General features: G+C 37.5%; 1 non-coding gene across 1 annotated transcript; it reads left to right on the top strand.

The window, feature by feature from the left end:
- Positions 1-7625: 7625 nt before the first annotated feature.
- Positions 7626-7698, top strand: Trnaw-cca (transfer RNA tryptophan (anticodon CCA)). Its single transcript has one exon. It is a non-coding gene; the product is annotated as a tRNA-Trp (tRNA).
- Positions 7699-13433: the final 5735 nt, after the last annotated feature.

The raw sequence follows: 13433 nt of genomic DNA, 5'->3' as shown, positions 1-13433 counted from the left end.
CCAGGTTTACTATCTGAATAATTAAATTGTCTCTAAAATGAGCTTTTATCTAAAACATTCATAAAAAAATTAGTTTCACTGTCTGATCAAAAGGCCTAGGATAAGAGTATTGAAACATTTCTTACTATCATGAACCCTCACGATTGCTGGAATGCTCCATTTCAAGCTACAAAACCAGTTTCCTTTGACTATGTCTTTCTTCGGTTATTCACCATATCTTGGGATATGTATTTGGGATATGTATTTGAATGTAGGTGTCCCTTACATTAGAAACAGACAGGACCATTTTGGGGAAGTGATTTCAAAGAAAAAGCAGTTTAAGAAAACATGGTAAATTGTTGCATTGGTTTACTAGGCTGCTACAACAAAATTACCACAAGCTAGGTGGCTTCAAACAACAGAAACAGGGCTGGGGAGATAGCTCAGCTGGTAGAGTGCTTGCAAGCACAAGGCCCTGAGTTGGATCCCCAGTACCGCAAAAAAATAAAAAAAATAAATAAAAAAAAAAAAAACAGAAACACATTCTCTGATAGTCCTACTTATCTGAAAGCAACATGTTGGCAGGACCATGCTCCTTCTAAAGGCTCTAGGGAAGACTTTTCCTGCCTATTCCTAATTTCTAGTGGTTGCCAATGAACCTTAGCATTCCTCGGCTTGTTGATGCATCCTTCCATTTTCTGTTTCCATCATCACATAGCCTTTTTCCTCATGTTTCTCCTCTCTGTGTCAACATCTCCATTTCCCTTCACTTTAAAGATAATACTCAGTGTGAGTTGGAGGTATAGAACAATGGTAGAACACAGCAAGGCCACGTGAGGAGCCATCAAAGTGACTTACGATGTCCTCAGTTACCAGTTCTTATGATTGCACCATAAAGATTTCAGAGACATTGTACACAGCAGCAGTCATGAGTTTATTACAAGGGATGAGAAAGAGAAAAGGGGGACGCTCTCAAGGGAGAGTGGGTCCTCTCAGAAAGGCGAGGGACAGCACTTCTTCCCTGCCCTCCTGATTTATTGGGGTTCATGGGGAAGGTTCCAGAGAGTACCATCCAGGCTCACCTTTTGACTTCTAATGCAGGATTGCATTAGACTTCCAAGTCCTCACTGTGCATGGTCTTCCCCAATGGAGGAGAGACTTTTCTACTTTTCTATAACAACATGCTAAAGATCCAAGGCAATTCTGAGTCACTGTGACCTACTTGATGGGTTTCAATGGGAACTTGTTCTTACAGAGTTTATGGTTAGGGGGTCCTTTTGTTGTTGTTGCTGTTTTGTAGTTGTAGATGGATAGCATGCCTTCATTTTTATGTGGTGCTAAGAATTGAACCAAGCACTTCACATGTGCTGCACAAGCGCTCAGCCACAGGCCTACAGCCCCAACCTGGTTAAGGGGTCTTTAATAATTCTGTCTTCCTGAATACTGGAATCTGGTCTATGTAACTTGTGTTCTTATCAACAAAGGAAGCCTTTTGGGCCAATATTTCTCCTGCAGGTAACAGGTTGTTCACTGAAGAATGTAACATACCCTATTGAATTGAGTCACACAAGGCAGAAGGTAAAATGCTTTTTAAAAGAGAGTATGTGGGGTCAGTATAGTGTTCCAGTTTTTAGATTTTTTCCCTTAACCTCATGTTCACTATGTTCATGTCTGTCCGTTACCCAGCAGTAGAGCACTGGCCTAGCCTATGAAAAGCCCTTGATTTGACCCCCAGCACCACACAAAAAAACAAAAAGTCATTATATTTAAGTCCACAGCAATCCACTATGACATCATCTTAACTTTATTAATCTGTACAGACTCTATTCCAAAAAAAAAATCACATTCACAGGTACAAGGGTTTAGGACATGAACATGTCTGGGGGAGAAGTGCTTAATTCAACCTACTACACCTGCGTAGGTCACCAATCTTCTAAAAATTATATTTTTCTGTTCAAAATATTTCATAGCTTAAAATTTTAAAAATAATAGAAGGTAAGATTGGTTCATATTAATACCAAGAAATGAAAACCCACATTTTGCCAATAATAAGTCACTTGAATATTAATGAACATTTACCTTGTAATATATATTAAAACTATACTGAAGCCAGACGGGATGGCACATGTCTATAATCCCAGTGGCTCGGTAGGCTGAGACAGGAGGATCCCAAGTTCAAAACCAGTCTCAGCAATTTAGCCAGGCCCTAAGAAACTTAGAGAGACCCTGTTTCAAAATAAAAAATAAAAAGGGCTGGAGATCTATCTCAGTGATAAAGCACACCTGAATTCAATCCCCAGTACCACACTATTAAAAAAAACCTACACTGAGCTATTAGTTCATTCATTCTTCACAATAATTATATGGTAAGGGTGGTAAACTGAATAGAATTTGAGGGAGACACAGAAAGGTTCAGGCAGTCAGGGCAAGATGGCAAGTGAGGAGGTCGGGGGCAGGGCCAGAACAAAGGAGCATGGAGAGGGTCTTCGGATGAGGTCAACTTCCTGCTTGATGACAGTGCTTGTGGACACAAGCAGGGGACCCAATCAGACAGACATTCCATACTCATGCTCCTCAGAGGGGCTCCAGTAGAAAAACTAAGACAGATGCGTGGATGGACAGAGGGGAAACCAATCAACAACAGTGAGGAGCACATGGACAGGGGAGGAGATAAGGAAAAGAGGAAATTCCAGGGACCGGAAAAAGAACAGGCCAAATCTCCCCCGCCCGATTCCCAACTCTGGGGCCCCTTCTCTTAGGAGAAGTCAACCTCTTACTTTTGCAATAAACTTACTTCTTGCTTGCTATTCTGTGTCCTGTTCTTCAATTCTTTGCTGAATTGAAACAATGAACCCAGCACCCCTAGTCGGTAACAGAAAAATAGTGCAAACTTCCCTTACTCCCTAAACACTTCCACATCTGAATCCCTGAATCTTATGAATATGTTATTTCACATGACAGAAACACCATGTGTAGGTGTGATTAAAATTGTAGACCCTTCTGGGTATACACCCCAAGGAAACAAAAACAACAAATCAAAGATATACCTTTACTCCCACAGTAATTGCAGCATTATTCACAATAGCCAAGAGATGGAATCAACAAAGTTATAAATGAATGAATGGGTTTTAAAAAATTGTAATCATACACACACACACACACACACACACACACACACACATGCATGCACATACATGCACAATGGAATATCATTCAGTTAATTAAAAAATGAAATCCTGACATTTGCAGCAAAATAGATGGGACAAGGCAACATTATGTTAAGTGAAATAAACCAAACACAGAGACAAATATAACATGTTCTCTCTCACATGTGGAGACAAAAAAGATAATCAGATTAAAAGGTAATCTGAAAGCAGAAGAGAATAGAATAATAATTACTAGGGGATAATAAATGGAGTGGGAAAGGGGGTCACAAGGAGATTGGCTAGCAGGTACCAAAACAGACAGAAAGATAACTTCTAGTTTTCTACAGCATAGTAGTGTATAACTATCATTTATAAAAACCTATTGTATATTTTATGAAGAAGAGAGAGTATTCAAACTCTCCAAACACAAAGTAATCATGAGGAGATAAAGATGTTCAATACATTGATTTGAACATTACACACAACATTGAAATATCACATTTTACGCTATGAATATGCACAACTCCTGTGTGTTAATTAAAAAGAAAAACGTTAAAGTTATGACTGGACACAGAGGCACACACCTGTAATCTCAACAACTGGGGAGGATGAGACAGGAAGATCACAAGTGCAAAGCCAGCCTCAGCAACTTGGCAAGATCAAGTCTCAAAACATAAAAATTTTAAAAGAATGGGAGAAGAAGTTTGGTGTTGAAGTGTCCCTGGGTTCAATCTCTGGTACCAAAAATAAACAAACTTATGGACTTTGAAATACAGAAATTATTCTGGATTATCCAAGTGGTGGGCTCAATGTAATGACACAGGCCCTTAAGAGTACAGAACCTTTCCAGCCTGGAGTGAGAAAGAAGAGACAGAACAGACAATGGTGTGACAGAAGAAACAGCGAGATTCCAAGGATTAGAGGGACTTGATCCACCTTTGCTGGATTTCAAGATGGAGGAAGGGAAACATGACCCAAGGAATGCAGGTACTGCCTGCAAGTTTTAAAAGCCCAATAGAGCGATAAAAAGGAAATGGGGACCTTAGGCATACAACCACAAGAATTAAATTCTGCTAACAATTTGAATGAGCAAAGAAATGCATTTTCCCCTAGAACCTGCAAAAAAGGAACAAAGCCCTGCAGACAACTTGATTTTAGTTCAGTAAGACCCTCGACAGACTTGTAACCTACAAACTGTAAGACAATAAATTTATGTTGTTTTAAGCCACTAAGCTTATGGTAATCTCTTATGACAGCAGGAGAAAACTAACACAGTAGGTAAATGGTAGTATTACCATTTACAAGAGAGAAAATAAGTAAATCTCAAAAATAAATATGCCTAATGGCACACAAACAGGGAGAGAAGTATAACAGGAATATGAATAGAACTATGCCTCAAAGTAAATACCATGCTTTTTATCATAATGCTATACTGATCATCCCAAAAAAGTTAGTTTTATTTTTTTGTTAATATACTGAGGCACTGGGGATCAAACTGAGGGCTGCAGGCATGCTAGGCAAGGGTTCTTCCACTAAGTTGTATCTCTAGTCCTAGAAATAAGTTTCAAAAGTAAAAGACACAAACATTATGTTAGTACAGTGACTCATATACTATACTTACACTCAGACCCGAAAATGTAGGCAGGCAGCTTTTCAGGTCCCAAAAATACCTGACTCCATTGTTTAAGGAGGTGGAAATACTAAAGACCCTGATTTGATCATTACACATTGTATGCATGTATAGAATTATCATACTGTATCTCATAAATATGCACAATTATTTGCCAATTTAAAATTTTAGGACTGGGGATACAGCTCAGTGGTATAGTACCTGCATAATATGCACAAGGTCCTGGGTTTAATCCTCAGCACTGCAAAAAAAAAATTTTAAATAAACAGACTTGACTTTAGAACAACTATGACAAGAGTAGCTGTATTTGTAAATCTTTACCTGTTCCCTTCATTTTCCTTACCAATTCCTCATCCTCCCCTCCATTATTTCAGGAAACTAAAATACCTTTACACAGTAAATAGCTAAGAATAGCTGAACAATAAATTTGGAGGGATTATTCTCCTCTCCAAAATCTCAAAACTTCGTAAAACTACAATAAAAAAGAGAGGATAGGAAAAGAGACTAAGGGAATAGAACAAAGAATCCACAAACAGACTTATGCATGTTTGAAAACCTGGTATATGGACAGAGCTAGATATTGAAGATCATAGGGGAAAGAATGATCATTGAATAAATGGTTCTGGGATGACTATATGGAAGAAATAAGTAAATTAGACTCCCATGTCACACCATACAAAATTAATTTAATAGCACTCCATCTGAAAGGTCAAATCTAAAAAAAAATTTAAGGGACTAGGGGTATATGTGATACCGCCCTTTACTGGTGATGAGTTCTGCTTCCTTAGGTGTTGAGGTATAACATCAGAGAAGCACGCCAAGGCAAGCATATTCAGCAGGTTTTATTTAAAGGTAATAATACAGACTTCTCCCAGGAGGGAGAAGGGGGCCATGGATGATGTTCTAGAATCCCAAGCAGTGAGCACGCCCTACATCTTTTATAGGTTAAGGTCTCTTTTATTCTCCAGTTCTCTCCTCCCTTATCTCTCCTTCCTGCCTAACTAGACCCCATTTTGCAGGTGAGATGGGAAGGGGGAGGACCAAAATAATTCAGGCAGGTAAGGGCCCAGGGGGCATTAATTAGCAGTTCCCTGCCTGTAGTCCTTGACAAGGGCAGGTAAATCCAGTAATCAATGGGCTCTGGAGATCCTTGACATTCCATTCTCCCAGGGGCAGTCTCCAACTTCCAGAGGCAGATGGCTCTCATGGCCTCCATTTCCTCTATTTGATCCCCTATTTCTACACTAACTACCTGTCCCCAATTCTGGCTTCATATGTAGCGCCATGATAGGTCACTTGTACAGCCATGTGCAAGGTCCTGGCTTTGATCACTAGCAGAAAGGAAGGAAAAAAGAAATGAAAGAGAAAAAAAAAAAAGAAAGCCTGATTCCAAAATGTAAAGTAATATTTAGAAAAAAAAAATAATTTGAGGAACAAGTAGTATTCTTGTTTAGATCAAAGATTACAGAAGACATTTTAAGTGTATCATAAAAGCACTAACCATTTAAAAAGAAAAAAAGACTACTAAGATTGGAAGATGGAAGGATGCACTGCCCAGCAGTTCCTCAGCACCAGACTTACAAAGTGGAAAGGCTGTTCCTCACCAAGATGGGCAACTAAAGGAACTCACTGAAACTTAATATAGTAAATAATAGTAAAATAGTAAATATAGTAAATATAGTAAATAATAATAAATAATAAATAATAGTAAATAATAGTAAAAAGAAACTGGAGAGGCATATAAGTCAGAAACTTCTACCACAATACAAGAAATACATTAAGAGACACATCAGCTTGGCTGGTGGCACCGATGGTACTAGTGACTGAGGGGAGGAGGGAGTGCAGGCAGAGAGAGGACAGTCAGTGGGGAGGATAATTTCTTTTTATCAATTGGTTTGCAGAAACCTGCAGAAGCAAGAGGGAGGCTCATGTTAGTGGACCCAGAGGCATCAGGGGAAGTGGTTCAGGGAAATCTAACCAAGAATTGCTTAGCCTATGGAAATACAGTTTGGCAGGAATCAGGTATCTAGGGCATGGCCAGTAGCCAGCATTGGAACCATCTGTAAATGCTAAGCAGCAGTGAACAAAGACAGGATATCAAGAACTCATAGAGGAAGTTACCAGCAACAATTTATTATGTCCCTCCCTCAGAGTTCCTGAAACAGAGTGACTGAAATGGGTGTAAAGAAAACTCTACCTTGAGTACACTGCCACCCAATATCAAGGACAGAGCGCTACCTTGGTCACGAGCACCCCATAAGAGAGCTAATCGGAGATGCCAGTAAAGGTCATGAACAGGAGCTTCTGCATTCCAGGGTAGATAACCTGGAATATAAAACACAGAGGTTTAGTCCATACATCCCACAAAGTGGATTTCACCAGAGGTCCCAGAGATCCAGACATCAGAGACTAGCATACCCACAGTAACAGGGAGCATGGATCAAGTCTTAAATACCCACCCACAAAATCCCAAAGGTCAGCCTAGACTAAACCTCAACTACAGGAACTTCCAATTTAGAACTCTGTGCCACCCACACAAAAGGAAAATGTGTTTTGTCAGCACTCCCAGTCTATCTCAGCTGTACTGGGAAACAGGAAGCTGAGATACCTACAACCAGCTTTGCCTCCTAGCCACAACAGGCAGCTCAGTGAAGAACACAAAGACATTGGACTTAACAACACCCAACCCTTGACCCAAGGGTTACAGGGCCAAAAATAAATATGAAAACCAACAGTTTTTTAACGACCTCAGCAGAAACAAGCCCTTTATTTCTCATTAAGTTTTTTTTCAATTACTTTTCCTTATCTCATTTTTCTCTATATTCTCCCCATTTGTTACTCTTCTTTTTTTTATTTTAACTTTGGGGGCTGGGGATACAGCTCAGTTGGTAGAGTGCTTGCCTCCAATGCACAAGGTCCTGGGTTCAATCCCCAGTACCACCAAAAAAAAAAAAAAAAAACCCTTTGGTTTAATTTTTCAAATATAATTTGATGGCATTATTATTATTATTATTTACCTTTTTTTCATTCTGAAAGATTGGGTGTGTGTGTATGTGGGTGTGTTGTGGGGAGGTGTTCTCACTACCCCAATATGTTTGAAGAAAGATATACATTCATATAATTTTATTTCACATTAATTACTTTTTTCTGGACCTATTTATTATCTCCCTTGGTTGGACTTAGGTGGGCTATGACTATATGTGTGTTTGAGCTGTTTTGATCTTACATTTGCTTGTTTGTTTGCACTTGTTTTTTGTCTCTCTTATTGCCCCTTCTTCACTCTCTTCCCCAACTAAAGGCCAAATTTTCCAGTTTCCTCTTCCTCTCTTTTCTTTATTATCTTTAATTTTTTATTTCTCCTTCTTTAGAATGTGTCATTTATCTCCTGACTCTCATCTGTTCACTTTAAATATGTGAAATTTTTTCTTGCTTTCCTATCCATTTTTTTCTTCACTTAAAACTGTAATCCCAGGGCTGGGTTGTGGCTCAGTGGCAGAGCACTTGCCTAGCACATTTGAGGCACTGGGTTTGATCCTCAGCACCATATAAAATAAATAATAAAATAAAGGTATTGTGTCCATCTACAACTAAAAAAAATTTTTTTAAAAAACCCTGTAACCACATAGTTTATGTAACTGTTTTCCCATTTATGTTATTGTAATTATTAATATAGTGGACAACATAGTAGATACATACTGCCAATTTCCTCATCTAGTTCAGCTTTCTATTATTGGTACCGATGTTAAATGCTGACCCCACCACTCACTCATATATAGGAGGCAATTGGTATTACAGATGTCAGAGTCGACACCAGACATTTATCTTAAAGCTGTACACGAATTGCTAACATTAGTGCTATTCCTGGCTCCCCCGCTTCCATTAAAAGGTGCTGGAAATTGAATGGGACACTTTGATTTCACAGAGTAGAGAACTTGCTGCCAAGCGAAACTCACAACTTAGCCAAGTAATAGCAAATTCCACTCCACACACAATCTGGCCCACCTGAGCCTCAATATACATCAATACATAGATTGGATAAAACAATAAACCCAAAGCAACTAGGCCCCAAGGAGGAACAATAAGAGGAGGACCACAGGTCCCAAGTTACTACTTGATATCTACTTATACATCAAAAATAGAAGCACCAGAAGAAAAAAGATAATTACACACAAAAGGACATCCATATAAAATAGAAAGGGGAATCCATCTCAATTGATGTGCAACTCTAAAACCTCTGACAACAGGAGGAAACAGACAAATCTATCCCCCAATTCACAGTCCCCCAGCAAAGGATCCCAAAGATATGAAAATAGATGAAATTCTAGAGAAATTATAAGGAAGCAATTATTAAAATATTCAATGAACTAAAAATCTAAATGAACTAAAAGAGCAAACACAGAAGATTAAAGAACATTTCTATAAGGAAACATATTGGGGAAAAAATAATCAGAACTCCATGAAATTAAAAAAAAATGAATCAAATTAAATTCATGTCAAAGTATCACCATCAGATTACAGTACATAGAAAACAGAACTTCAGGCCTTGAAGTCAGGGTATATGAACTTGAAATAAAAGCCCATGATCAGAATATACAAGAACTCTTGAGACAGCATCAAGAGAACAAACCCGAGAGTCAATAGGATAGAAGAGAACATGGAGATACAGACCAAAGGCATGAAGAACATTTTCAAAGAGAGTCACAGAAAACTTTCTCTCTATCATAAATGGCATGGATATCCACATACTAGAGTCACAGATGACCCCACGTAGACAAAATTGGAAGAGATACATCATCATCAAAATGCCAAATATTGAAAATAAGGAAAGAATACTAAAAGCTATAGGAGAAAAAAGTGAGGTCATGATTACAGGAAAACCAATAAGACTCCCTTCTGATTTCTCAACTCAAATCCTAAAATTAAGGAGAGCCTGAGATATTCCAAGCCCTAAAAGAAAACACTTGCTAACCAAAATTGCTATATTTAGTAAAGCTTTCTTTCAAATCAATAGGGAAAAAAACTTTCCATATGGATAAACTAAAAGAATTCATGATCACTAAACAAGCACAACAAAGAATACTCAAAGATATCCTTCACACAGAGGAACCCAAAAACAAACCCCAAAGCTCCCAAATAGATGAAGATCACTAGAAGATCAACAAACTGAATGAAAATCAACACAGAATTAAATACAGCAAACAAACATATCCATAACACACTGAAAGTAAAGGGTCAAAATTCCCCAATAAAAAGATATAGATTGGCAGAATGGTTTAAAAAACAAGATCCAACTACATGCAGTGATGAGAGACCCATCTCATAGGCAAAGACACCCACAGATTGAATATAAAAGATGGAAAAAAAATTCCATGCAAAAGGATCCAAACATAAGCAAGAGTAACTTAGTCTGATATCCAACAAAGCATATTTCATGCAAAAACTAATCACAAAAGATAAAGAAGGCCACTACATCCTGGTAAGAGTGAATAACCCAACAAGATGTAACGATAGTAAATATATATTCCCCAAATGTCAGTCACTTAATTACATTTAAAAAAATCTTGATATGAAATCCCAGATAGAGGGCTGGGGATATAGCTCAGTTGGTAGAGTACTTGCCTCACATGCATGAGGCCCTGGGTTCAAACTCCAGCACCACAAAAACAAACCAAAATCCAAGACAGACCCCAATACAATATACCAGATGATTTCAACACACCCTTATCACCAATACAAAGGTTATACAACCACAAAATCAAAACAGGTATTTCTGAGCCCGGCACAGTGGTGTACACCTCTAATCCCAGTGACTCAGGAGGTTAAGGCAGGAGGATCAGGAGTTCAAAGCCGGTCTCAACAATGGCAAAGTGCTAAGCAACTTAGCGAGACCCTGTCTCTAAATAAAATGCAAAATAGGTCGGGAGATGTGTCTCAGTGGTCAATTGCACATGAGTTCAATTCCCAGTACCAAAAAAAAAGTATTTCCAACATAAATAATATTATAAATCAAATGAACCTAATAAACACCTACAGAATATTTCACCCCAAAATAGCTGAATATACCTTCTTCTCAGCAGCTCATGGAACCTTTTCCAAAATAGACCATTTTCAAGGTCACTATGTAAGTCTTAGCAAATAAAAAAAATTTTGTAAAATCCCATGCATCTTATCAGATCAAATGGAATGAAACTAGAAACCAACCACAAGAAAAAAACACATAAACATACAGATTGAACAACGTTCTTTAAATGAAGAAAGGATCACAGAAGAAATGAGAGAAGAAATCAACAAATTCTAGAAATAAGAACACAGACGCAAGGTATCAAAAATCTCAGGGACAATATGAAAGCCATGCTAAAAGGAAAATTTACAGCATTGAGTGTGTACATTTAAAAAAAATCCCAAGTAAATTAGCTTCTGCTCCATCTCGAGGAAGAGGAAACTAATCCCAAAATAAGAAGAAGACAGAAAAGATCACAGCCAAAACTAACGAAATAGAGAATTAAAGAAATACACAGGATGAATGCAACAATGAGTTGGTTCTTCAGCCTAGGTGCCATCAATGGAATAATGGATAAAGAAAATGTGGTTTATATACACTATGCAGTTTTATACGCCCATAAAGAAAAATGAAATTATGTCATTTAAAGAAAAATGGATGGAACTAGAGGCCATAAAGTTAAGCAAGGTAAGCCAAACCCAGAAGGGCAAGGGTCCTTATGTTTTCTCTCATGTAAGGAAGCTAGAGAGGAAAAAGGAAAACAAAAGGTGGGAGTAGATGTCATGAAAATCAAAGGGAGATCAGAGGAGAGGAAAAAGACCAAGAGGTAGGGAGGGAGGGTATAGTGCTGAGGACTGATATTGGCCACATTATATTATTGTTATACAGTGAACATGGGTGAATATGTAACAACAAATGCCATCATTATGTACAACTATGATGTACCAATAAAAAAATGTGTGGGAAAAAAAGTTGGTTCTTCGAAAAGATGAATAAGATTGATAAACCCTTAGAACAACTAACCAAAAGAGAGAAAAGGATCTAATAAACAGTATTAGAAATAAAACAGGAGATATCACCACAGACACCTCTGATATCAACAGCATAATTAGAAACTATTTTGAAAATTTATACTCCAATAAAATGGAAAATCTAAAAGGCACTGACAGATTTTTAGACACATACAACCTGCCCAAATTGAACCATGAAAATATAGAAAACATAAACAGACCAACATCAAATGATGAAACTAAAACAGCAATTAAAAGCCTTCAAACAAAGAAAATTCCAGGACAGCATGCACTCTCAGCTGAGTTCTAATAGACATCTAAAGAAGAACTAACACCAGTCTTTCTCAATTTATTCCATGAAATTGAAAAGGAAGAAATACCCCCAAATATATTCTATGAAGTCAGTATAACCCTGACACAAAAACCAGACAAAGACACACCAAGAAAATTACAGACCAATATCCCTGATTATAAACATAGATGCAAAAATCCTTAATGAAATATTAGCAGACCACATTCAAAAACACATTAAGAGGATTATCATTCCAGGGATGCATGATTAATTCAATATATACAAGTCAAGATATTATGCAATTAACCATTAAAAATGAATTAAGAATAAGAATCACATCACCATCTCAAAAAATGCAGAAAAGGTCTTTGATAGTATTCAGCACCCATTCATGTTAAAAACACTGGAGAAGCTAGAGATAGAAGGAACTTAGCACAACATTATAAAGGCTATCTATGACAAACCCCAAGTCAACATCCTGAGAGGGGAAAAACTGAAACTTTCCTCCAAAATCAGGAAGAAGACAAGGTTATCTACTCTTACCACTTCTATTCAATAAACACTTGAAATGCTAGCCAGAGCAATCAGAAAAGAGAAGGAAATCAATAGGAAACAAATAGGAAAAGTAGAAGTCAAAGTGTTTGTTGATGACATCATCCTATATCTAGAAATCCAAAAAATTCCACCAGAAGACTTCTAGGGCTGATAAAAGAATTCAGCAAAGTAGCAGGATACAAGAATAATAATCATAAATCCACAGCTTTCCAATACTACAGCAGTTGAGTATGCAGAGAACGATATCAGAAAAACCATCCCATTCATGATAATCTTAAAATACTTGGGAATTAATCTAACCAAGGACATGAAAAACCTCTACAATGAAAAAGAACCAAAGAAGCAAAGTGAAGGTGTTAGAAAATGAAAAGACCTCTTCCCATGTTCTTGTATAGCCAGTTAATATTGTCAAAATGGCCATATGACCAAAAGCAATATACAGATTCAATGCAATCTCCATCAAATAACAATGATGTTCTTCACAGAATTAGAAAAAGAAGTCCTAAAATTCATCTGGAAGAATAAGAAACCTGGAATAGCCAAAGCAATCCTGAGGATTAAGAGTGATTCAGGAGGCATCACAATATCCAATCTCAAATTATACTACAGAGCTATAGTAACAAAAACAGCATGGCACTGGTATCAAAACCGACAACACCAATGCAACAGAAGAGAAGATACAGAGATAAACTCACATGCTTACAGCCATCTGATACTTGACATAGGTACCCAAAATGCATGTTGAAGAAAAGATATTCTTTTTAACAAATGGTGCCAGGAAAACTAGCCATATGTAAAAGAATGAAACTAGATCCTTATG

This window comes from Sciurus carolinensis, chromosome X (assembly GCF_902686445.1).
Source record: "Sciurus carolinensis chromosome X, mSciCar1.2, whole genome shotgun sequence".
Classification (NCBI taxonomy): domain Eukaryota; kingdom Metazoa; phylum Chordata; class Mammalia; order Rodentia; family Sciuridae; genus Sciurus; species Sciurus carolinensis.
The sequence above is the reverse complement of the archived record's forward strand: the minus strand, read 5'-3'. Positions and strand labels throughout refer to the sequence as shown.